Source organism: Saimiri boliviensis, chromosome 10 (assembly GCF_048565385.1).
Source record: "Saimiri boliviensis isolate mSaiBol1 chromosome 10, mSaiBol1.pri, whole genome shotgun sequence".
NCBI classification, from domain to species: Eukaryota; Metazoa; Chordata; class Mammalia; order Primates; family Cebidae; genus Saimiri; species Saimiri boliviensis.
The window spans coordinates 74414798-74441878 of NC_133458.1; the positions used below are offsets into that span (position 1 = coordinate 74414798).

Below are 27081 nucleotides of genomic sequence, written 5' to 3' on the forward strand. Positions count from 1 at the left end.
TTCAAGTGATTCTCCTGCCTTAGCCTCCCAGGTAGCTGGGACTACAGGTGGGTGTCACCATGCCCAGCTAATTTTTGTATTTTTAGTAGAGATGGGGTTTTGCCATGCTGGTCAGGCTGGTCTCAAACTCCTGACCTCAGGTAATTTGCCTCAGCCTCCCAAAGTGCTGGGATTACAGATGTATGCTTTTATTGAATTTGAAAAGGAAGAAGATTGTGAGAAAGCCTTCTTCAAAATGGACAATGTACTTGTAGATAATAGAAGAAAACATGGATTGTGGCCAGTCTGTTACAGAAGGTTAAATGGAAGGAAAAAGTGGGAAATATACCAAGAGTGATTTAAAGGAGTATAAAAAGGAATGGGATAAACCATCTAATTTGGTTCTGAAAGATAAATGAAGCTCAAACATGAGGTAAAATATGATGTTATACTAGATGAGCAGGCAGAATACTCTTAAGTCAAGTCATTCACACACAAGTAAAAAACACAAGAAGAAAACCCATCACTGCTCTGAAGAAAAAGAAGACCAGAACTACATACCAATTTAAAATACTAATCCAGATATCTATAGTGAACGGGAGTTTGGTGACTGTGAAACAGTAGAAAGCTGTTGGGAGAAACAAAAGAGTAAAAAAGAGAGACTGAACTCAGAACTGAAGTTGTAGCTGATCTCAAGAGAGGGATGGCCGTTATAGTAGTAGTCACAAATCCAAATGCCAAACATCTTTATGAAAGAGAAAGGAGTAAAAAGAGACTGAAGTAGAAGTCCAAAGAAATCCAAATATAAAGAAAAATTTAAGTAGAGATGAAGGATAAAGAGGCAGAATTGAGTGGCTAACATACTCACCCTTGTCTAACCTGGAGTGCCATGAAACAGATGGTCAGATGTTGTGTCAAAGTTTATTTTTTTCATACTAGGATTATGGCCCTTTAGATTATTAATACTGATTATATAGGGCACTGAAAGATAGCGTTTTCTTTTTACACTTTTTTGTACTAATTTCCTTGTTATACATAAATAGTCTTCATTTTTGAAGTTTTAACATTTTTACTTTTTTAAAAATATGAAATATTTTATACTACAAAAATACGTAAATCTGTATTTATAAGGTAAAGGGGTAATATAAATACCTCGGTACTCATCAGCCAGCCTAAGATATAGAATATTGCCTACACTTTAGAAGGCCCCCAAGAACACTTTCCCTCTCAAGTGCTTATTGGAATTTTGTGTTTGTCATTTGCTTTATACATATGTATCTCTAAGTGAAATGTAAATTTTGTGTGTTTCTCAATTTTGTATAAGTGACATAATGTTTGTTTACTTCTGTGACTTTCATTTTTATTGCTATATGTATTATATGAATACTTATTCTTCTCTTGGTGGGCATTTGAGTTTTATTTTTGTTTTTGCTGCTGAAACAATGCTGCTGTGAGCATTGTCTAGGAGTTATATTGCTTGATCATGTGCTATGGGTATCTTCATTTGTGTAAAATAATGCCAAATCATAAAAAATATTAGAATTAAAGCCTTTAATATTACTATTCAGTTACGTTAGCTAATCTTTAGGACACTTGCCCCATTGTACGTTGTGTTAAATGTATGGTCAAAAAATAATACCTTTATGCAGATATTCCTGTTTAATGAAACGTGTTGTAGTTAACTTCTTGGTAAAGTAAACAGTGTTAAATTAATCATATTTTCTGGGTTTTCTTTTTTATGGGCATATGGAACACTGAAGAAAATCTTATGGCCTCTAACTATAGCCATGTAAGAAACCATCTAAGATTGTATGTAGGAATTTTAGGAAATAGGGAGGTATAGGAAAAGTAATGAAATGAATTATAATTAACATCTGTTTTGTTCATTTAAGAATATTATTTCATTATTGAATTAAGTGTCTCAAAATATAAAATAAAATAAATATATAATGCAGTAGCTGAAACTTTGATTATTTGACTCATTGTATTACTCTAAAGTTAATATAGTGATTCTAGAGGCTTTAATAGTTTAGTTACGATTTTTCACTTATCTGTTGTTTCTATAACTGCATTCAAGGTAATTTTGGTGGATGTCTGTGCTTTACCAGGTAATAACATGTCATTTTTAGTATTCTAGCATCTACCGTGGTTTCCGGTGTTTAGAAAGCCAGCCTTTCAGTAAATATTTGTTAAATCCTTACATAGGGTTCATATAGAGATTTCTGTTTTAGCTGTATATGTAGCTGGGTTCAAATCACTGAACAATGATTGTTAGGGCATGCAAGTCCTATGAATATCTGACAGAGGTCAAAATTAATAGATTATATTTGTGTTGCCCATTTTGTAAAAATGCCTAATAGTTTAGATAACTGATGGCTTTTATCTTCATTTAAGGCCTGTTATTCAGTGGTGGTGGTAGTGGCATAACTGATTTAGACTTTCACACAAAATAAGAGCTGGGTGCTCTTGCTGGTAGAGATAGGTGGAATAAAGATGGGTGATGTCAGCATAGTCTACATTTTAAAAGATGGGTTTCTACAGAATGAGTTTCTAAGTTAAATTTAAAATTCTGTTAAGTGAATTTTGATTTAGTGAGGCTCCATGGAATCAGCTTCTGAATTGCTTTTTTGTTTGTTTGTTTGAGATAAAGTCTCACGCTGTCACTCAGGCTGATTGCAGTGGTGCAGTCATGGCTCACTGCAGCCTCAGCCTCCTGGGCTCCATCAGTCCTCCCGTTTTAGCCTCTTCGGTATCCAGGACCACAGGTGTGTGCCACCACACCCAGCTGATTTTTTAGTTTTTGTAGAGATGGGGTCTCCCTGTGTTGCCCAGATTTGTCTCGAACTCTTGGGCTCAAGGAATCCTGTCGCCTCGGGCTCCCAAAGCACAAATATTATAGAGCCACCACTCCTGACCCTGAATCTTTTATACTTAGAGAAACTAAACCACCATGCCCAAAATTTTGCAGGCTCTTCACATTAAAAATTCTAACATTTTTATAGTCCCTCCTGAAGACTGTGGTAATACTGAGCTCCAACTAAGGAGAATGTGAATTATATATTAATTTGAACTTCATCGTAATATAAAAACTTTAAACTGTAAAGCAGATTTGGAGGTGGTTATTTGCTCTACACAGTATCTAACTTAAGTGCAAGTAAAATGATCCAATTTACCAAAATGTTATTTACACAAACTTTTTAGGAAGTCACTTACAGAGGGTTGAGGTTCATCTGAAGTTGTAAAAACATATTGACTGAATAGTGTAATTTCTCATTGCTGAATAAAATATTCTACTGAGATTTAGCAAAATTAATATCCTAAGAAGCTATTATAAATGAAAATGAATGCACCTTTTCCATTCCTTTTCTAGTCTGAGTTTTAAAATTCTGAGGAATGTGGTATTCAAATAACCCCTAAACGGAAAATAATTCATATATATTAATAATTTTCTCACATTTCTCTGAAAAGATATGCTTATACTGGATAAATACCCCAATACTTTTTCTGGAATATTTTGTCCTTATTTTTTAAAAAATATTACTTCAGTTATAATTCCCTAGGAAATTATTCCTAACCAGCTTCATATTTCTCCTTCTTCCAAGAAAAACTTTCACAAAACATTCTACTCTTGTCATTGTCAGAGGGACAGACTAAGAAGTAAGCATAATTAGACTACAAATATGGTTAGTGTTGTAGATTATGATTTTATATATAATTGTATATTTCTACAGGCTGATTTTAGTTTATTGTTTCTGTGTGTATTTAAGGACCAAGAGAAATGTGTGTATCTGTGTATATGAGAGAGAGAGAGAGAGAGAGAGAGAGAGAGAAAGGGGAGGAGGGAGGGAGAGAGGGAAAAAGAGAAAGAGAGCAATACCATGCGCACCCCTAAAGTTTACATTCTTTTTTCAGCAATCACTGGGTAATCCCTGGCTCCTGACATTTTCTCCATACAGAGTAGAGGTTCACAATCACCTTTTCATAATGCTTTAGGTAATTTCAATATACTGAGTGATAGTGACTTAGGAATTTTGCTCACTTCATATAAGAGAAAACTAGTGATGGATTGATAGGTGCAGCAAACCAACATGGCACACATTTACCTGTATAACAAACCTGCATGTCCTGTGCATGTATCCAGGAACTTTAAATTAAATTAAATTTAAAAAAACAAAACAAAACAGTGAACATCCAACTAGACATATTCTTGAATGTCTTTCTTGTGATTCAGGGGAAGTTTACTATTTATAGTGTTATAATTATATTTCCTTCCTGGAATCATTTGCTGAATGCTGAACACCTTGACTAAACTGTTTACCTCAGAGTTATTTGGTAAGATGTAAGTTTGCTCTGTGTGGGTTTGGAGAAAAATCAATCTGTTTAGATACAAATTCTTTCTTCTGAATCATGTAATATAGTTTTACAGTGGCAATCCAGTTATCTGCAATTTAATTTTCTTAAGAAGTGTATCATAATTTTCTCGGCTGGGGTTGGCTTTTTAATTTTTGAGTGGAAGATTATGTTGGTATTTAAATTCAAACTTGAAACAAGCATTGAAAAGTGTAATTACTGCATTTCTGTTGGCTGGAAATGGGTATTTTTATAGTTGGTACTTGTGTATGGCAAGTTAAAACAGACATGATCCTTAACACATTCAACAAGTTTACAAATTAAAGTATCATTATAACTGTCTTTGGATGTTTTGCTCACGGTTTTTATCTTCTGCTTGATCCTGTTACCATCTATATAAAAGGTTTTAAAGTGTGTTCAACCTATTTTTCACAAAATAGAATATGTCATACTCTCTTAGTACAGGAGTTCGTATTCAATTTTCATGCCTTGAAAAAGTGACCTAGTGTATTTTTCTGTGTTACTGAGAAGAAAACTAATAAAATTCAACAAATTTTACCCTATGTAATTCCAAGTTTGGGTCATGTGCTTTAATGATTCATATGTAATAAGATATGATTAGAAGCATAGTTATCAAGACAAGAGCATTGAATGGTTTAAATTTACACTCAGAGACTTGGTATAGAGATGGAATTGGATTCTTTTTTTATTGGCACAATGGAACACAGCTTTTATGGTTAAGAGATATTCAGACCCAGAGTGTCATTGGATTAAGTTCTTATTTCCTATTAGCATAATCTTTGACTTTTTCTCCTAATTTCTCCCATCCTGCTGCTTACTGTATCTTGTCCTATCTCCTCAGAATTATCTCCTGAACTTCGTGGGTTTTTTTTCATTCTTTTCATGTCCTAATTACTACTTATTGCTTGGAATTATCACCTCTGAAGTCTTTCCATGCCAGTTGTCTTTCATCTTTTTTTTTTTTGAAGGAAAATTTGCATTGTTTTAATTATTTTTATTTACAGAAAACAGTGTACATTTAACCCAGTTTCATGGCAAGTTCTTTAGCCTTTGCCTTTTCAAGCTTGGTGATGCGAGCCACAGACTTGGGACCCAGGACATTGCCTCCCCAGTTACGGCAGATCTCATTGTATCTGTCATTGTAATTGGTGTGGATAGCTTCCACCAGCTTAGCCAAAGCAGCTTTATCTTCCAAATTAATGTGCTTGAAGGCAACAGTGGTGCAGGTCTTTCTGTGGACTAGACTTCCCAGTCTTGCCTTCCCCTTGATAATACAGTAAGGGACTCCCATTTTATGACACAATGCAGGCAAGAAGACAACGAGCTCAATGGGATCCACATCATGAGCAATCACCAGCTGCACTTTCTTGTTCTCCACCAAGGTGGTGATGGTGTTGACTCCTGCTTGAAGAAAGGTGGTCTCTTAGTGGGGACGTCCCCTATGCCAGCTGCTTGCTTCTTGGCCTGGGCCAACAGCCTCTGCTTCTCTTGCTTCATCTCTGGTCTGTACTTGTAGGCCAGCTTAAGCAGCTGAGTAGCTGTTTGGCGGTCCAGGACCTCGGTGAACTGGTTAATTGCAGGAGGCACTTTCAGCCCCTTACAGAGGATGGCTCTCTGCCGCTGCAACCTGATATAGCAGGGCCGTATCACAAAGTGGGTGAGGTCTCTTTTGGGCTGGATGTCCTGTCCAATGCCAAAATTCTTCAGCCTTTTTTCAAACAGGGGATTCACCACCTTCTTGGCCTCCTGCTTCTTCATGACAGCAGGGGCTGGAGCCACCTTCTTCCCCTTTGCCTTCTTTCCTTTTGGCATCTTGGGCGGTGGAAAGAGAGAGAAAGCCTTGCATCTTTAATGTAACCATTGTACTGCTATAAGCACAGTCTTTCTTAAAGAAAACCCTCAAAAACTGATTTTGATGAAAGACTTCTGTTAGTTCCTTTCTGAATTGGGGGTAAAAGACTCATCTCACTATCCTCCACTGTGTACCTTGTGTTCCTGCCAAACTGATCTCACTTTCCATTAAAAATGTTGGCCAGGCAGGGTGGCTCATGCCTGTAATCCCAGCACTTTGGGAGGCCAAGGTGGGCAGATCACCTGAGGTTGGGAGTTCGAGACCACCTTGACCAACGTGGAGAAACCCCTGTCGATACTAAAAACAGAAAATTAGCCAGGTGTGGTAGTGCATGCCTATAATCCCAGCTACTCAGGAGGCTGAGGCAGGAGAATCACTTGAACCCAGGAGGTGGAGGTTGCAGTGAGCCAAGATTGCAACATTGCACTCCATCCTGGGCAACGACTGGGCAACAAGAGCAAAACTCCTTTTCAAAAACAAAACAAAAAATGCTTTAGGTACATTTTTCCTGTCAGGAATACTTGTGCTTCTAATATACATGCTTTTTTTGCCTGAAAACCCATACTTGTTCTTTGCAAGCAGCTTTCAAATATCATGCTTCTCTGTGCAAAATATTTCTAACATTTCCAGGTAAAGAGAAGTGTGACTTCCTCTGAATATTCAAAGCACTATATTTATGCCTTTACGTTGTACAGTCGCTGTTTAAGACACTTGTCATCTCATCTGAAATGTCAGTTTCTTGAGGGCAGGAATTCTAGACTGTTTAGGATTTCATTGCTCACCAAATATGTTTCTCTACTTCAGTGTTTCTATTTCACTCTTAACATGTTGCCTGAAATTTTACTACTTAGAGATCCTTTTGAGTTGACAGTCATTTATTTATTAACTGATTCACAGGATCTTGCCCTGTGTCCAGACTGATGGGCAGTGGCATAATCATAGTTCACTGTAACTTCAGACTCCTGGGCTCAAGCAGTCCTTCTACTTCAGCCTCCCAAGTAGCTAGGACTGCAGGTGCATGCTGTCATGCCTGGCTGGTTTTGTTTTGTTTTGTTTAGAGATGGGGTTCCATTATGTTGTTCAGACTCTTCTTGAACACCTGGCCTCAAGTGATCCTCCTGCCTTGGTGTCTCAAAAGTGCTGGAGTTGAAGGGGTGAGCCACTGTTTTACGTTTTAAAACTCATATCTCTGAAACGATATCCTTGAAACTCACTATCTTTTATATGAATTAGTTCAATTAGATTATTTTCCTCATGAAATTAAATTGAGAACAATGGTACCAAGAGAATGAGAGTCCTCTTGGAGATTAGATGGGAATGATAGGCATAAATGCTTTTTGGAGAGAAAGTAGTAGTCTTTGAGTAAGATGATATTTGGAATATGAGAATATAGTCCTTCATGTCCATATGTCTCCAAATCCTAAAACCTAGAACTAAGGCAGGACTGGAGGCTCTGTTGACGAGTTTACAGTTAGGCTTTTATGCTTAAGTCTATGTTAAAGGGATTCAGAAAGTTTGACAGGTGTTATATATTTTAATGTTGATGAGCAAATATTTTATTATTTTCTATCAGGTGTATTGTTATTAATAAATGCTGTCATCAGTTTGAAATTACATACCACCTTGCTTTGGCAAACCTTAAGAACTTTCAAATAAGTTATCACAATTCTGACCATCCCTTAAGAAAAACAATGTACTGTAATTCTTCAAACCTAGTCAAAGAGATCACCTTGGGGAATATTTATGTTTTCTATTCTTTTTTGTGTGTCTTTTTTTTTTTTTTTTTTTTTTTTTTGAGCTAGAGTCTTGCTCTGTAGCCCAGGCTGGAGTGCAGTGGCATGATCTTGACTCACTGCAACCTCTGCCTCCCAGATTCAAGCGATTCTTCCACCTCAGCCTCCTGAGTAGCTGGGACTACAGGCGTGCACCACCATGCCTGGCTAATTTTCATATTTTTTTTGTAGAGACAGGGTCTCACCATGTTGGTCAGGCAAGTCTTGAACTCCAGACCTTGTGATCTGCCCACCTCAGCCTCCCAAAGTGCTGGGATTACAGGTGTTAGCCACTGTGACTGGCCGTCCTTTTACTTTAAATGTCCTTAGAGAATTCCATTTAGAATTCTACCTCTTTTAGGGGTTGATACAACTTTTGAAAATAACCAAACGTCATTAAGAACCTAATGTGGAGAGTAAGGAAGGTGATTAAGTTACATTATCTTATTTATGGTGACAGATTATGATGGTTATGCAGTGAGAGTCACCTTAAAATTTGGTTCAGACTGTCTCCAAGAGTAACTCAGACAAATGGAGTCATTAATAATACAAAAAGTCTTCTATAGTAGGCTTCTATGTGTTCACCTAATCCTTTTTTCTCTTCCTCCTGAGCCTACTTCTAGGCTGTAATTTCTGCCCTGCTTTGCAGTTATGTATTTCTTCCTTTGCTGAACCCTGCTGCAATCAGATAAGGCTAAATGATAACATTTTCATCCTTGTTGAATTAAAAATTTTTGGTTTGATCCTCCTCATTCTTTGTTTTCCCTCATCTGCCAACTGGATGCAGAGAATCTTGCAAAGGACCCTAACCAAGGCCCTAATGGAATGGTGGAGCCATAAAATGAATGAAGTCTGAATCCATGAATGATCATGTGGAAGGCAATTTGTCAGTCAGAAAATACACATTGGGCTTTTATTGTGATAAGCCACTAATATTTTTATAAAAATAAAGCTATAATTTTAAATTGTATCTGCTAGCATTACCACCCTTATTGTACTTTAGAGTTTGAAGAAGGTAGTCCACTAGCTGCTGCTCTTGGAGGCACTTTGAAAATTCACCTTGGGAGCTCTTCTCTTTCCTTATCTGATCTGTCACACTGACAAGTATGTTTAATTTTGTGATGACAGTACATCTGTCAGTGCAAGAGGCACTCCATCAACCTATTCTATTCATTTTTGTAAAATGTCTGAGCATAAGTAAATGAGGAAAATAGAATGACAATTGGACCTGAATTCAAGTTGTTTTTTTCACTGTCTTGTACTTTTTTCACAGTGATTTTAGATGAGCCTCACATAAAGAATATTAACGAGAAATGTGGAGCTATTCTATTTGAGGCTCTTTCCAAAAGTCTGCTTTGGTAAAGAGATCCAGAATCCATGCCAGGCAATTTTAAATTTTTGAATATTTATTTCATAGTAAGAACTAAGGCCAATTGTGATATCCACAAGTTTAACAGATGTTTTGTAAGTAGATGTTCCAGATGTCAGTTAAATGAAAATATGACAAAGTTCTTGCTTTTTAGGAACATATCTTCTGGTAGATAAGTCTTGCATTAATCATTTAAGGTCAAAAGTAAATAGGTTTTGAATGTTAGTTTTTTTCCTCTCCTCTCATTCAAAAATGAAAGTAAAATAGCTAAGATATAGGTGAAAGAGAGATAGATACAAGTGCTTGATGGGACATCTCCATGAAAAATAAGGGAACTACATTATTCATAATGCTTCGAATATGCATAGTTCAGTTCTTGTCACTGTTTAATACTACATACATAGAAAGGGTTTTAAAAACCTAATCAGAAGTGAAGGGAGAGAGAAAGGAGATTTTTAAAAAATCCATTGGAGCTATCTTTTTTGTGTCAACTGGCTTGGTGTAGTTTTGTTTTCCTCCTACTTTGAGATGAGCCCAGTAAATCTGGAGATATTATTCAGTTTTGTATTCTAAATGCCCCAGCTATTCTAGGTATTGTAAATGCTTCAGGCTGTGTCTAAAACTATCATTTGAGATTAATTCACTCATTTCTTGGGCACTTAGGGTCAACAGTGCTCCTTAATTGTTTGTTGAGGAGAAAAAAATTACACTTAAATACTAACAGTAAACACTGGAACATTGTGACTATAGCCTATTTGTATCTCCTGGACAGTGGCATTTTGACTGAAGCACAGTGCAATCAGTAATATCAATTGACTCTCTTTGACTAAGTTAATAATGTCCAGTTTTGTGGCTGTTTTAGAGAAATAAAGCATAGTGCTGTCCTATTTTGTGACACTTTGCCCTACACTTATTTATGCTGCTGGTTGTTATATTTCTTCAGTTGCTCTCAATCCTTGGCAACACTTCTTAGCAATCTTTTATGGACAATATTTGTTGAATAGTTGAGGTGGAAGGTGTTCTTTGTATGCAGATATAAACTGGTGTTTTACCATGTTTTGTTTTACTCGTGACCTCTACAAAAGTGTCATTTGTGTAAGACATTTTCTGCAGCTTTTGGCCATTTCCAGCTTTAATGAAGCATTCACTTTTGGATAAACTGCTGTTTCACAGCTACATACTTGATTCTTTGGTGTCAATATTTATGAAAGTAAATGCTAGAATAAACATCTGTGTTTCCATATTTCTGAAGCCTTCATTCTGTTGCGTCTGTTTATTCTGGGTTTACTCTAGAAAAGTATAACTAGGTGTGTTTCCTAGTCAACAGCATATTCATCATTGCTGGATTTGGGGACATAATGTGGGGGTGGGGAGGATGCAGCTTGTAGGCTATATTTAATTTACTAGATTATTTTGCATTAAGCAAGTCAGTGGTATTCAGACATATTTCATTATACATTTCTGTTTATCATTTGCTTAGCAGCAGTAGATTAGCTTGACTGGCAATCATACCTTACTCAATTAAGTAGTCACTGTTTTTCCTACACCTTTCCCCTCAATCTCTTCTACATTTAACCATGGATGTAGCTGTTCACCCTGTTACTAGGCAGTTACGAGCTAATTTGTAGTTATTACATAAAGTGTTTAAGTGCTTGAATCTTTTCTTTATAAATTACATGTTAAAATACATAGTTGGATTTGGAACTCTACAACTTTTCAGTTTAGATATCATGAGAAGGGCTATTCGCTTGTGTAGGAGTGTTTTCTGTATTATATTTAGCTGTTGTTCTTTATTCAAATAGGAGATAAGAATGCTGATAGTTTTCCAAGGAAGAATGTTACTTTTCAGAATTAGAGGAATTATAGGCATACAGCTATGTAAATACATCATTTTACCTGGCATAATTTGATTGTCCTTTTGTGGAGATTCCATAATATTAATAATCATAATCAGCTCTTCCTTGGCCTTGAAAATAAATTTAGGGATGCTTTGTTCTTTATTGACATGTCCAGTAGATGGTAGGGTGGTGTGGAAGGAGCCTGGTTATTCTCTTTGTTCCTTAAGAGACTCTTCTAGATTTACCCCATTGCAAAGAGATCTTCCTCAAGGCTTTATCTTTTCTACATGGCTCGTTCTTCAATCCCCTCAGTCCATTATCCCATCATTTGTCATGGTAAATACATTTCTCCATAGACTTCCATAGGACTCACTTGGAACTTTTTGAGTGTCAGGCTTGGAGGAAGAGAATAGGCAAAAATCCTATTGATGGTTTTAGTGTGAATGCTCTAGTTTCAGTTACTTTCCCCCCTAGATTGAGCAGGACCTGATTTCTTTACTAGGTTACTTAGGAAGAAAACTGACTTCTCTGAGGCTAGCCAATTCAATGATGTTGGAGAAATATGAGAATTTTCCTTCCCTCCCTTCCTTCCTCCCTCTGTTCCTACTTTCCTGTCTCTCTCTCTCTCTCTCTCTCTCTTTCTTTCTATCTTTCTCTCATATATATCTGGTTCTGAAGGAATTTAATGACTTACATTTAGTTATCAGACATTCTGGAATTCTAGTCTGAAATTCAAATGTGCTAAAAAGGAAACTATAATTTTACCATCCTTCTATGACCATTTCTTTCACTTAGTGGTGAAGACTTGCCTATAGAGATACTGAACATACTGCTGCTCTCTTCTTCTTCAAAGGTGCTAGCTGAATGACTCACACCTTCAACCAGTTCTTATGTTAATTCCTTTCCAGGCTTTTGATTGAAGAGCATTCTCTAATAGATTTTCAGGAAAGATTCACAGGAAAAATATTCCTTAAGTTATTGCTTGTTATATGTAAGAACTCAGATACAGTTTTGTTTTGTTTTGTTTTGTTTTTTAATTTTGTGGCCTTTATACTTGAAGGTCACTTTAGCTTTATTAAATATATGTGATATGTTGATTATTTTTCCCAGATATAAGTATGTCCTTTTAATATGTCCTTTCAAGTTATCTTTTATTTTAAGAGCGTTTTTAAAATGATAGTTTTTAGTCTTTTTTGTTTTGTTCCTTTGGTCATCTTCTTGAGGGACTCCTGCTATACACATATGTTGGATCTTCTTTGCCTATGTTACATATTACTTTCTCTTGAAATCTTGTCTCCTCGTTTTTTTAAATCTAAAGTCTTTTTCTTACCATTTCCTGTTTCTGTTAAGGCATTACCCATTGTGTTTATTCATTCTTGTGCTTCTTGTAACTTAGTCTTCATCCCTAAAACAAGTTTTTATGTCTAAGTCTTCCCTGAGTTTGATCACCTCTGTTTTCAGATCTTCCTTGCTGTCAGACACATCATTTCTGAGTATTCTTTAAGTTCTGAGGATTTTCATCACTATTGGCATTTAAAAAAGGATTTTTAACTTATTTTTGAATATTAGGTCACAGTTTTCATCTTATATGGCCTTTCTGGCATGCTTTCATTATTCATAGGGACATCTTTTATTCTTTGTATCCTATTATTCCCTTATGACAGTGTTAGGAAGAATCTGCTGTTCTTTTCTGTTGTTCATTTTTTTAAGTAAAATGAATGTTTTTGTACTTTTAAATAAGGGGTATAGTTCAGGATAGCATATCTGTCTTCAAGGCTCTAGTGGTTCCACTTTTACTGTTTTTTTGTAAAATGACCTTTAAAAAATTTCTTGATCTGCTGTTTCCTTGACTCTGTTGTCCAACTTTTTCTCAACCTTCTCTTTTCTTTGCTTCTTAATTTTGATTAGACTCCAAGTAATTTCTCTTCATTGTTGGATTCCGTGTTGGAAATAGTTATTTTTTCTTAGATTTGAGAGTAGCCATATTGTTCTAGTATCTCAGACTTCATTGAGTTGATGTCCTCTTGCCTTCACTTGCAAATCAGATCCTGTAGAATACCCTCCCAATTTTGGCTGCTCTTCTAGATTGGCTGTTTACATTTATACGTTAGTGAATTGTGTTCTCTTGTTCTCTGGACCATCAGAAGCCTGGGCATGTTCCCTTTGCTATCTCACACAGATGCTGATAACACTATGGCCGAATACTTTTTTATGCTTTCTTTCAACTTACTTATATTTAGTGTTTTGCAGGTATATTTTGTGACATTATTGTGTTGTAGATGGCAATACTCCTTGACTTACAGTGGGGTTACATCCTGATAAACCTATATAAGTTCAAAATATATTAAGCCAGATACGTATTTAATACCCCAGTAAACCCATTGTAAAGTCAAAAAATTGTAAGTCAGACTATCACAAGCCCAAATGCTCCTTGACTTAGATACGATGGGGTTATATCGTGATTAAACACATCATAAAGTTAAAAAATTCTAAGTCAAAATATCATAAATTTGGAAACATCTGTATTGTCCTTGAATCTTTGGTTTAGCTATTGTCTTAATCTATTTTGTATTGCTCTAATAGAGTATCACAGACCGGATAATTTATACAGAAAAGAAATTCATTTTTTTACAGTTCCTGAGACTGGGAAGTACAGTATCAAAGTATCAAGGTAATGACATTCGGTGAAGACCTTCATCCTATGTCACCTCATGACAGAGGTAGAAAGGCAAGAGAGCAATAGAGGGTCGACCTACCTCTTACAACAACCTGCTCTTGTAATAACATTAATGAATTCATGAGGACAGAGCTATCATGGCCTAATTGCCTCTTAATGGTCCCACCTCTTAATGGTCCTACCTCTTAATACCATCAGAGTGGCAATTAAATTTCTGCCTGAGTTCAGGAAAGGACATTCAAGTGTAGCAGTTTTCTTCATTGCTGTCTGTCTGTTGTTAAAGTCCTTTCTGCCTGCATCTTCATATTGTTGGAATACTTGACAAAACTTTTGTATAAGAACTATCTTGAATATTGACTTATTACTCTATTTAATGGGCAGAAAATGCTACATATATTATATAGATACACATACACATACACACACAAACACACGCACATACATGCTGCATATTTGTCCAGGTGACAGTTTCACTTCAAACATTGACAGTGTTTGTGTTTGTGTGTCTAACAGTGTTTGAAATGAAACCATTTCCTGTACAAATATGGAGAGTATGTGTGTGTGTTTTGTTGGAATACTTGACATAACTTTTGTATAAGAAACTATCTTGAATATTGACTTACTGCTCTATTTAATGGACAGAAAATGCTACATATATTACATAGATATACATAGGCATACACAAAAACACACACACATGTACACACTCTTCATATTTGTCCAGGTAATGGTTTCACTTGAAACACTGTTTGATACAAAAATGCAAACACTGTTAGTGTTTGAAGTGGAACCGCTACCTGTACAAATATAGAGAGAGTATGTGTGTGTATGTTTGTGTTTTGTGTATGTTTATGTATTTCTGTATGTACGGACATCAATCCCAAATAAAAGCAGGTGAATAATTTTAGCAGTATCTTCTACTAGAAAAGTGAATTACTTTTCTATTTGTTACCTTTATTTCTTGCTAAATAAAAAGCAAATTTTAATGGAAAATGCTTTTTCCTGTATGTCATTATATTGAGGAAATTATTCCCTACTTATTTATCAAGGTATTTGAGCAGTATTATTAGATAGTACTTTGGGAGGCTGAGGTAGGCAAATCACTTGAGCCCAGGAGTTCCAGACTGGCCTGGGCAACATGACAAAACTCTGTCTCTACAAAAAATAGAAAAATTAGCTGAGTGTGATAGCATATGCCTGTAGCCCCAAATACTCGGGAAGCTAAGGCAGGAGGATCATGTAAACCTGGGAGATCAAGGCTGCTGTGAGCCGAGATTGTGCCACTGCACTCCATCCTAGGTGACAGAGCAAGATTGTCTCCAAAAAAAGAGAAAGCCGATTTTATAACCTTTATTGTTGTGCATTTTTTAAAAGAAGTTATTCTTTATAAATTGAGATGTAATAGTGGGTCTGTCTCATTTGATAAAAAAATGTTCCTGGCTTTCGTGCTTTAATTAGAAGTTAAATTCACAGAATTTTGTGAAATGTTCTGTTTTCTGATTAGGAATATTTGTGTTCCTTTCCTTACAATGTGACTTTCCATCTTTGGTCATTATTTTAGTTGTTTTTGTAACTGCTAATACTTTGGGATTACTTCTTTAGTATGTGAACTCATTAGTCATAATGGATTTTAGATGTGTGGAATTTCATTAACAATTGATTTGAAATTCGTAAGGCTGATGAATCTCATACTAATTACTACTTTGCTAAAGTTCCTTAAAGGACTATCATTCTGCCACCTCCCAAGAAAATGAACTTAGAAAATTCTATCTTTTGCCACATATGTAATTTAAAAAAAATGTATTCCAAATATCAGAGCTCCATCTTAATTTGTTGGGTACTTTTCCAGTGCTTGTTAGCAGGCTTCTTGTAGCCATATTAGTGATGTTTTCTTTTCAGCCTTGTTGCAAAGATACTCTTTTCTTTGAAAATAAACTCAAGGCCGCCTTCCAAATGTCTTATCTCAACCTGTGTGTCATTTGACATAAGTTTGTTGGGTGAGCCTATATCCTAGAGAATCATGCCTAAATGGCTGCCTGACTACATTTTTTGGTTTGTTTGTTTTTCCTGATGGACCTCAGGTTACAGTTGTGTCAGGCCTCATTTGGTCAGAAGCATGTTTGTTTCTCTTGTCAGCTTCTTGGTTGGTTTCTTTCCAGATTCTACAGGGCAGCCATATGGTCATTTCTGCATTTTTTTCTAGATTGCTTCTGTGGCAGGATTCCAGGTTTGGTTGATTAGTGTTTCAGAATCTACCCACACTGAGAGAGCTTCCGTTTTTGCCCTTTCATTTTATTTCAGACAGCATATTCACATCTAGTATCTTTCCCATCACTTATCTGAAGTTCATTTGAATTTGGTGACTTTATGTGGCCCATGTATTTGGCTAACTTTTCACCATTTTATATGCCAAGGAGGAAGACCATTAACGGCTGTTTAAGTGCCTAGATTTTGCTAACTTAGGAAAACTAAATCTAGTAATAATTCTATTGGATGATAAATACTAATGTACATTAGTTTGGGTAGAAAAACATACAGTCTCCTTTCCACATCTTGTATTCTCAGTTGTTTTGCTCTTACCTTTTTTTTGAAATTTGTTTTGAAAATCATTCTCTGTAACTGTGAGACAAGGAGAAATTACTCTTAATGTTGATAACAATAATACATTAAAAAGTACAGCTTTCATGGTGTTATTTCTCATTACAGAATTAATGAAGTAAATTTCTATTAATAAAATTGAGTGTTAGCAAATTTATGCTTAGCCTTAGTGACCCAGTAGCAGGAAAAGTCCCCACCTGTATTTATTTATGACTATTTTTGATCTCAGGTAGATTAAGAACTATATCATTTCAGGATATTTTGAAGTTGAAGAAAAGCAACTTAATGTCTTGTATTCAGTCTGTTCTTGATGAATTGTTATTTTGATTTTAGTGAAGATTGAATTAATAAGTAAAGCTAAACATCATGAAAAACTCACTGACTGTTAAAGATAAAGGTTTTATAAAGTAGCTATACAGGCTGGGTATGGTGACTCAGGTCTGTAATCCCAGCACTTTGAGAGGCCAAGGCAGGCAGATCACTTGAGGCCAGGAATTCAAGACCAGTCTGGACCTGGCCAACATGGTAAAACCCTGTCTCTACAAAAAATAACAAAAATTAGCCAGACATGTTGGTTCACATTTTTAATCCCAGCTATTTGGGAGTCTGTGACATGAGAATCACTTGAACCTGGGAGGCAGAGGTTGCAATGAACTGAGATCATGTACTGCATTCCAGCCTGGGTGACAGAGCAGGACTCTGTCTCAAATAAATAAATAAATAAATTAGGTAGCTTTAGAGTATTATAGCTAGTTTATGGAATTTTCAGACTCAGGCTTAAATTATTTAATGAAACTAAATTATTAAAATCTAAATTTCACTTTGCTTATATATTAGAGCAGTCTTTGATTTAATTTTACTTTGGCACTTTCATTTTATAAGAGACACTACTTTATTTTTTTTTTCAGACTTAGTTTTTGAGGAGGTAGGTTTTTGTTTTGTTTTGTTTTGTTTTTTTGCGTCAGAGTCTCGCTCTTGTTGCCCAGGCTGGAATGCTTCAGTGGTGTGATCTCAGCTCACTGCGATTCTCCTGCCTCAGCCTCCTAAGTAGCTGGGATTACAGGTACCTGCCACCACCCCTGGCTAATTTTTGTTAGTAGAGATGGGGTTTTGCCATATTGGCCAGGCTGGTCTCAAACTCCCGACCTCAGGTGATCTGCCTGCCTCACCCTCCCAAATTGCTGGTATTACAGGTGTAAGCCTGTACAAGTGACCCCATCTGGCCGAGGCACCACTTTTATTGTAACTACTTTTAACTTTTATTTGCGTGCAAAATGCCTCATTTGCATGGCTGAGTCTTTTTCCAGAGAAGCTATACTGTACTTTGTTACTTTCTAATGTTTGTAAGCATTCTGCCTTTGAGTGTTTTGTATTTAGTTTTTAAAGTTCTTATTGTCATGGCCAGCGCTTAATTTACTAATAGCAAATGACCTTTTGAAGGAGCTGACTACACGTTTAAATTTATTAGATCTAAAAGTTCAGCTGCTAGTCACAGATTTCAAAGAATTGGCTGACTTTTTTTGCAGCAGGATATTTTCTAGAGTGTATATTTATACTTTTATTGTCTCTAAATAGGTTGTTGCCCCCAAAAATTTATTTTTTCAGGTACAGAAAGGACATCTGATTTCTGTATTTCTATTTTTTATTTCCTACATACACATTTCTATTTTTTGTATTTTGCATTTTATAATATATATTAACAATATCTTAGATATCCAGTTCATAAATAAACAACTACACATTACTGCATGCCTGTATATTTACCAGTAGGAATACTTAATTCAAATAATTCGAAGACCATAGTTCTGACAGAGTAGTCAGTCATACAAAGTGAACACTAAGGGTAGAGCATGTGATCTTTTTAAAGAGATAGGTAAAGATTCAACGATTAAAAATATAATAAAAGAAAAACTAATATAGAGTAAGTAAGTAAAAATAAATATAGATTAGAATATTATTATACAGACCAAGGGACTCATTTATAGATTATTTATATATTTAACTTATTATAAAACATAATATGGGCTGGGTATTGTGACTCACATCTATAATCTCAGCACTTTGGGAGCCTAAGGGGAAAGGATTGCTTGAGGCCAGGAGTTTGAAAACATCTTTAACAACACAGCGAGACCCCATCTCTACAAAAAAATTTAAAAATTAGCCAGATGTGGTAGTGCACACCTGTAGTCCTACAGCTGAGGCAGGAGGATAGCTTGAGCCCAGGAATTCCTGGCTGCAATGAGCTATAATCATGCCAGTGCACTCCAGCCTGGGCAACAGAGGAATACCCTGTGGCTAAAAAGAACAAGCCTACAAGCAGTGGCTTATACCTGTAATCCTAGGATTTTGGGAGGCCAAGATTGGAGTATCACTTGAGCCTAGGAGTTTGAGACCAGCCTGGTCAACATAGCGAGACCTCATCTCTATAAATTTAAAAAATGAGCTGGGTGTGGTGATGCATACCTGTGGTCCCAGCTACTCAAGAGACTGAGGCAGGAGGATCACTTAAGTCTGGGAGTTTGAGGCTGCAATGAGCTGTCATCATTCCACTGCCCTCTAGCCCTAGGTGACAGAAGGAGACTCTTTGTAGAAAACATGAATTAAGCAGGGGAGGGTGTGCCAAGGTGGCCAACAGGAGGCAGCACCAGAATGCAGCTCCCAGCAAATGAGATGCAGAGGGCTAGAGGACTTCACGATTCCAACTGAGGTGCTGGGTTCACTTCAGTGGGACTGGTAGTGCAATGAAAATAGCCCAGGGAAGGAGCCACAGGGCGAGAGCTGCCCAGGGAGGGCAAACTGAGACAGGACAGGGCAAGTCCCCACCTGGAATGTACAGCCAGCTTGGAGGTTCGGGGTTGTCACCCCTTCAGTGCTCTGATTCTGATCCTGTGCTTACCTCATCCCTTCTGCAACCCATAGTCCACAAGAGCCCTGCCAGACTGAGGGGCACTATGGGTTGTTGATGCAAATCTGAGCGATGGGTCCTGCCAGGTGCTGCAAGTTGTCAGTGGAAGTTAGTACTAACACCAGGGGAACGGACCCATCCCACAGAAGGAGGCAGAGTTGAAAGCAGGGAAATAGGCCGTAGGCCTGGTAGGCCCCACCCCCTACAAAACTCAAACTGAAGCCCACGCTTGGCAGCAAATATACCAGTTTGACCCCAACCAGGAAGCTTGAGCTTGGGGAAGGGGAGACGCCATTGGGAAGGTGTGGCTAGTCTCACCTACAAAGGAACTCCAGGGAAGGACCCACCCACCCAGCAACCTGACTGAATCTGAGACACCCCAGCAGCGCCTCTACAGGCCATAAAAGATATAGCTCCAACCTCAACAGACAGGACATCCACTCAGAAGACTCCTCCCCAACTTCAAAGATCAAAGGGAGATAAATCCACAAAGATGGGAAGAAACCAGCACAAAAGTATGAAACCATCAAAGGTCAGAATACCTCTTCTCCTCCCAGGAATCACAACTCCTCATTATCAAAGGAACAAAACAAGACAGAGAATGAGTTTGACGAATTGACAGAGGCAAGCTTCAGAAGGTGGGTAATAACAGACTTCTCTGAGTTAAAAGACCATGGTCTAACCCAATGCAAAGAAACTAAGAACTCTGAAAAAAAGTTACATGAAATGCTAACTAGAATGACCAGCTTAGAGAAGAACATAAACGACTTGATGGAGCTGAAAAACATAGCACAAGAACTTCGCGAGGCATACACAAGTTTCAACAGCTGAATTGATCAAGCAGAGGAAAGGCTATCAGAGATAGAGAATCAAATCAAATGAAATAAAATGAGAAGACAAGATGAGGGAAAAAGGAGTGAAAATAAACGAACAAAGCCTCCAAGAACTATGGGATTATGTGAAAAGACCTAAGCTGTGCTTGATTGGCATAGCTGAATGTGACAGGGAGAATGAATCCAAGTTGGAAAACACTTTTCAGGATATTATCCAAGAGAACTTCCCCAACCTAACAAGACAGGCCAACATTCAAATCCAGGAAATGCAGAGAACACCACAAAGATATTTCTCAAGAAGAGCAACCCCAAGGCACATAATTGTCAGACTCACCAGGATTGAAATGAAGGAAAAAATCCTAAGGGCAGCCAGAGAAAAAGAACGAGTCATGCACAAAGCAAAGACCACAGACTCACAGCGGATCTCTTGGCAGAAACCCTACAAGCTAGAAGGGAGTGGGGGCCAATATTCAACATCCTTAAAAGAATTTTCAATCCAGAATTTCATATCCAGCCAAACTAAGCTTCATAAGCACAGGAGAAATAAAATATTTTATGGACAAGCAGTTGCTGAGAGGTTTCATCACTATAAGGCCTGCCTTACAAGAGCTACTGAAGGAAGTACTCAACATGGAAAGGAACAACCAGTTACCAGCCACTGCAAACACGTACCAAATGGTAAAGAACAATGATGCAATGAAGAAACCAAGTCAACTAATGGACAAAACAACCAGCCAGTAACAAAATGACAGGATCAAATTCAAACATAATGTTAACATTGAATGTAAACGGCCTAAATGCCCCAATCAAAAGACACAGACTGGCAAACTGGATAAAAAGTCGAGGCACATCGTTGTGCCATATTCAGGAGACTCTTCTCACATGCAAAGACTCACATAGACTCAAAATAAAGAGATGGAAGAAGATTTACCAAGCAAATGGAGAGCAAAAAAAAGCAGTGGTAGCAATCCTAGTCTCTTGACAAAACTGACTTTAAACCAACAAAAATCAAAAGAGACAAAGAAGGGCATTACATAATGGTAAAAGGATCAGTGCAACAAGAATAGCTAACTATCCTAAATATGTATGCACAATCACAGGGAGGCTGAACAACTTGTTCCTGAATGACAAATGGATAAACAGTGAAATGAAGGCAGAAATAAAAATGTTCTTCAAAACCAATGAGAAAGAAGGCACAACTTACCAAAACCTATGGGACATATGTAAAGTAGGGTCTAGAGGAAAATTTATAGCAGTAAATGCCCACATGAGAAACAAGGAAAGATAAATCGACACCCTATCATCAAAATTGAAAAAGCTAGAGGAGCAAGATCAAAAAAACTCAAAAGCTAGTAGAAGACAATAAATAACTAAGATCAAAGCAGAACTGAAGAAGGTAGAGACACAAAAAAAACCCTTAAAAAAATCAGTAAATCTAGGAGCTGGTTATTTGAAAAGATCAACAAAATAGCACGCTAGCTAGACTAATAAAAAAGAAACGAAGAATCAAAGATGTAATAAAAAATGATAAAGGGGAGATCACCACTGATTCCTCAGAAATGTAAACTATCATCAGAGATTACTACAAACAGCTCTATGTACATAAACAAGTAAATCAGGAAGAAATGGATAAATTTCCAGACACTTGCACACTCCCAAGACTAAGTCAGGAAGAAGCTGAAACCCTGAATAGACCAATACAAGGTCTGAAGTTGAGGAAGCAATTAATAGCCTGCCAACCAAAAAAAGTCCAGGTCCAGATGGGTTCATAGCCGAATTTTACTAGATGTATACAAAGAGGAGCTGGTACATTTCCTGTTGAAACTATTCTAAACAATACAAAAAGAGGGAGTCCTCCCTCTTTCTCTGAGGCCAACATCATCCGATGCCAAAATCTGGCAGAGACACAACTAAAAGAAAAAACTACAGGCCCGTATCCATGATGAACATTGCTGCAAAAATCTTCAATAAAATACTGGCAAACTGAATCCAACAGTACATCAAGAAGCTTATTCACCACAATCAAGTAGGCTTCATCCTGGGGATGTAAGCCAGGTTCAACATATGCAAATCTATAAACGTAATTCACCACGCAAACAGAACCAAAGACAAAAACCACACGATTATCTCAATAGATGCAAAGAGGCCTTCACCAAAATTCAACAGCCCTTTGTGCTAAAAACTCTCAATAAACTAGGTATTGACAGAACACATCTCAAAATAATAAAAGCTATTTATGACAAACCCACAGCCAATATCATGCTGAACTAGAAACATTCCCTTTAAAAACTGTCACTAGACAAGTATGCCCTCTCTTACCACTCCTATTCAATATAGTATTGGAAGTTCTAGCCAGAGCCATTAGGCAAGAAAGAGAAATAAAGGCCATTCAGTTAGGAAAAGAGAAGTCAAATTGTCCCTGTTTGCAGACAACATGATCGTATGTTTAGAAGACCCCATTCTCTCAGCCCAAAACCTCCTTAAGCTGATAAGGAACTTCAGCAAAGTCTGAGGATACAAAATCAATGTGCAAAAATCACAAGCATTCCTATACACCAGCAACAGACAAACAGAGAGCCAAAACATGAACAAACTCCCATTTACAATTGCTACAAAGAGAATAAAATACCTAGGAATACAACTAACAAAGGATGTAAAAGATCTCTTCAAGGAGAACTGCAAACCACTGCTCAAGGAAATAAGAGAGGACACAAGCAGGTGGAAAAACATTCTCATGCTCATGGTTAGGAAGAATCAATATTGTGAAAACGGCCATACTGCCCTAAGTAATCTATAGAATCAGTGCTGTCCCCATCAAGCTACCATTGACCTTCTTCACAGAACTGGAAAAAGCCACCTTAAACTTCATATGGAACCAAAAGAGAGCCCACATAGCCAAGACGATCCTAAGCAAAAAGAGCAAAGCTGGAGGCATCACGCCACCTGACTTCAAACTATGCTGCAAGGCTACAGTAATCAAAACAGCATGGTACTGGTACCAAAACAGAGATATAGACAAATGGAACAGAACAGAGACCTCAGAAGCAACGCCACATGTCTACAACCATCTGATCTTTGACAAACTTCACAAAAGCAAGGGGAAAAGGATTCCCTGTTTAATAAATGATGTTGGGAAAACTGGCTAGCCGTGTACAGAAAGCTGAAACTGGACCCCTTCCTTATACCTTATACAAAAATTAACTCCAGATGGATTAAAGATTTAAACATAAGAACTAACACCATAAAAACCCTCGAAGAAAACCTAGGCAACACCATTCAGAATATAGGCATAGGCAAGGACTTCACAACTGAAACACCAAAAGCATTGGCAACAAAAGCCAAAATAGACAGATGAGCTCTAATTAAACTCCAGAGCTGCTACACAGCGAAAGAAACAATCATTAGAGTGAACCAGCAACCAACAGAATGGGAAAACATTTTTGCAATCTACCCATCTGACAAAGGGCTAATATCCAGAATCTACAAAGGACTAAAGCGGATTTACAAGAAAACAAACAAACAAACAAACCCATTCAAAAGTGGGCGACGGATATGAACAGATGGATATGAACAGACGGATATGAAGAGACTTTTCAAAAGAAGACCTCTATGAAGCCAACAAACATATACAAATGCTCATCGTCATTGGTCATTAGAGAAATACAAATCAAAACGGCATTGAGATACCATCTCATCCAGTTAGAATGGCAGTCATTAAAAAATCTGGAGACAACAGATGCTGGAGAGGATGTGGAGAAATAGGAACACTTTTACACTGTGGGTGGGAGTGTAAATTAGTTCAACCATTGTGGAAGACAGTGTAGCGATTCCTCAAGGATCTAGAAATAGAAATTTCATTTGACCCAGCAATCCCATTACTGGATATATATCCAAAGGATTATAAATCGTTCTATTATAAAGACATGTGCACATGTATGCTTGTTGCGGCACTGTTTACGATAGCAAAGACCGGAACCAACCCAAATGCCCATCAGTTATAGACTGGACAAGGAAAATGTGGCACATGCACATCATGAAATACTGTGCAGCCAAAAAACACACGAGTTTGTGTCCTTTGTGGAGACGTGGATGAATCTAGAAACCATCATTCTTAGCAAACTGACACAAGAACAGAAAATCAAACACTGCATGTTCTCACTCATAAGTGGGTGATGAACAATGAGAACACTTGGGCACCGGGAAGGGAACAACACTCACAGGGCTAGGTGCAGGCGTGGAGGGGAAGGGAGAGGAGGAACAGCACGGGGCAGGGAGGATGGGGAGGGATAACACTGGGAGAAATGCCTGATGTAGGCAGTGGTGGGGGGAGTGGAGATGGCAAACCACCATGGCATGTATGTACCTATGCAACAATCCTGCAGGATGCACGATGTGCACATGTACCCCAGAGCCCAAAGTACAATTTAAAAAAAAACACGAATTAAATAGAATAAATTTATTCCCTCTCAAGAAAAACAATTAAACATGGTTCCTGTTGTTTAATTACTAAAATAAAAAGAGTTTTAATAACTAAGTGAACTATTTACAACTTTTCAAATAGTTTGAGCAATTTAAGTAGAGGCGCAAATTATTATTTTTTATTGCATTTTAGGTTTTGGAGTACATGTGAAGAACATGCAAGATTGTTGCATAGGTACACACGTGGCAGTGTGATTTGCTGCCTTCCTCCCCCTCACCTATATCTGGCATTTCTCCCCATGCCATCCCCCCTCAACCCCCCACCCCCCGCTGTCCCTCCCCTATTTCCCTCCAACAGACCCCAGTGTGTAGTGCTCCCCTCCCTGTGTCCATGTGTTCTCATTGTTCAACATCCACCTATGAGTGAGAACATGCAGTGTTTGATTTTCTGCTCCTGTGTCATTTTGCTGAGAATGACGGCTTCCGGGTTCATCCATGTCCCATCAACGATAGACTGGACAGGGAAAATGTGGTACATACACACCGTGGAATATTATGCAGCCATCAAGAGGCGCAAATTATTCACTCAGAATGGCTTTTCCTTATCTGATTGTAACTGACCTTTATATAGGCCTTTTAAATTTAGAGGTCAGCTGTTAAATGTTGGACTTGCCTTTCAATAGTCTTGTTTTTTATTTCTTCATGGTGGAAGGAATTTAAAGTAAACTTTAAAATTTTAAACAAATTATTGTAAATCAGATAATAGGAAATGTTAATTTTGTGTTTCCCAGTGTTGCTAAAATTAGTAGGTATTGCTTTTATAACCAGGAAAAATATTTTTAAAAATTAATATAAACAACTTTTAGTAGTATTAATAGAACTAGAAACAGTTTATATATCTTCAGAGTTACCTATGATGTAGTAGGGGAGGTGAGGATAAAGGGAGAAGAAGAAACAATAAAACAGAAAACAAGTAGCAAGGAAACATTCCCAAATAGGAAAAAATTACATGGCGAGTTAAACCAAATTTGTTATAACAATAAATATGTGGGATGAGTTCACCTTTTATAACCAGAAGGCTTGCTACGAAGTTGTTTTTTTTTCTTGAAAGTATAAAAAAATACTTTGTTTTATGATACACACTTAAAAAATCTTTCAAGAACTTAAAAGGATGGGCATACCATGCAAATAAACAGAAATAAAGCAGAAGGGGGTCATAATATTCAGCATGATAAAATTTAAAAAATAATTAATGAGATAATAATGCATGTAAACTGTGATGTTGATGTCAAGAATCTATATGTACCAAATAATACGGAACTAAAATAAAAAGGTCAAAAATGTTCAAAGAATAAGAGAATTTTTAGAACTCAATTATAGTTTAAATATTTCATAGTACTCTTCTAGGTCTGTAACAGATAAAACTGATAATTATATTATGCCTATATTCTGTATTTTAATTAAATTGATATACAAGGCAAGGAACTATATATTCTAAAACAAAATGTCTTCTCTGATTCATAAAATGTTGACCATGTTTTTAGTCACAGGGAAAATTTTAGGCAATTCCAAAGAGTAGAAATAGGTTCCACTAGATTTTCTGCTTCCAGTACAATACATTTAGAGCTAAAGTAATACAGATAAAGAGGAAATCTGGTGATTTTCAGATATTTTCTAACAATTCTTGGGTCAAAGGAAAAAATAAAAACTGCAATTCTAACCTATTACCTGCATAATATAACATTAGAGTATACTGCATTTTCTTCTCTATTTTTCTGGTAAACTATGCATTCTGATTTCAGAAAGGTAGTTAAAGGACAGCATTCAATAATAAGTGTTCCTTCACCATCTGTAAAGAGGAAGGCATTTTGTTTGATGTGAGATATGACTCTGAAAAGACTCTTAGCCTTGGTAACCTGTAAATCTATTGGATTGTATCATCAAATGCACATTAGTAGCAAATTACTTGGGATGGATACATGGAAAATCCTCTTTATAGGTTTGGTGTGTAGTATGATTAATTTTTAGGAGATACTTGTGTTACCCCTATGGAAAGGAGAAGTATAATAGTTTGTTATGGCCAATTGATTGAACTGTGTATGATGTTTATAGATTTTGGTTTCTTTTTACCTCTGTTTCCTGTTTGCATCTTTTGTTCAGTATTCCTCTAGACTTCAAATTCTTCATCTGTGAATGAGGAGGTTGAATTAAAGTATAAAGTTATTTATACATGCTATTTTTGTGTAGTTGTGAATAAATTCATTAAGTGAGTAATGAATGCTGACTCCTAGTCAGTCTGTAGGGTTTAAACTTAATGCTCTGATGGGAGAGAGAAATAAGCTTAGGGTACCAGGAAAGCAGAGACAGGCAAGTATATTTTAGAAGGAAGGGGAAAGAAAAGGGCATTGGGGAAGCTTTCACAGAGGCATTGTGACATCTTAGCTAGTCTTGAAAATAAATGAGTTTGT

At 37.0% G+C, this 27081-nt stretch overlaps 1 protein-coding gene and 1 pseudogene across 4 annotated transcripts in view; both read left to right on the forward strand.

Annotated features, from left to right (window-relative positions):
- Positions 1-21334, forward strand: part of LOC104652692 (peptidyl-prolyl cis-trans isomerase-like 4) — a 38226-nt pseudogene extending 16892 nt beyond the window's left edge.
- The window catches only part of GLCCI1 (glucocorticoid induced 1), a 150045-nt gene that overhangs the window by 17599 nt on the left and 105365 nt on the right, over positions 1-27081 (forward strand). The gene's annotated exons all lie outside the window — the stretch shown is intronic.